At 49.2% G+C, this 366-nt stretch overlaps 1 protein-coding gene across 1 annotated transcript in view; it reads right to left on the bottom strand.

The window, feature by feature from the left end:
• The window catches only part of LOC119592408 (apical endosomal glycoprotein-like), a 5,785-nt gene that overhangs the window by 2,226 nt on the left and 3,193 nt on the right, over window positions 1-366 (bottom strand). The window lies entirely within an intron of this gene.

Below are 366 nucleotides of genomic sequence, written 5' to 3'. Positions count from 1 at the left end.
AAGTAATAAAAAAAAATGAATGTAACAATCATGAAAGCAAAATCTAAAACGTGCACACATTTCATTTAACCCCCAATACCCCAAAAAACCCGAGTCCCCCCACGCCCCACAGCACGCCAAGGCGCCGTCGAAAGGAACGTACCCCTGAGGAATTTCCCAAACCCCAAGCTGTTCTGCGCTCACCCCGTCGTGCCCTGTCGGCCTTTAAATACAGGTGAAATCCTTCCCGCTCCCCCAAACGCCCGTGGGAGGGGATTCCCTTTGCCATTTTCGGAGCTGGACATTTCGAACCAAGCATTCCCGTCGGGCCGTTGGACGTGCGAATGCGAAAAGGTCTTGGGGAATATTTATATTGTAAATTTTTAT

This window comes from Penaeus monodon, chromosome 30, assembly GCF_015228065.2.
Source record: "Penaeus monodon isolate SGIC_2016 chromosome 30, NSTDA_Pmon_1, whole genome shotgun sequence".
Classification (NCBI taxonomy): Eukaryota; Metazoa; Arthropoda; class Malacostraca; order Decapoda; family Penaeidae; genus Penaeus; species Penaeus monodon.
Note: the sequence above shows the minus strand (reverse complement) of the source record. Positions and strands in the feature narration are given on the sequence as shown.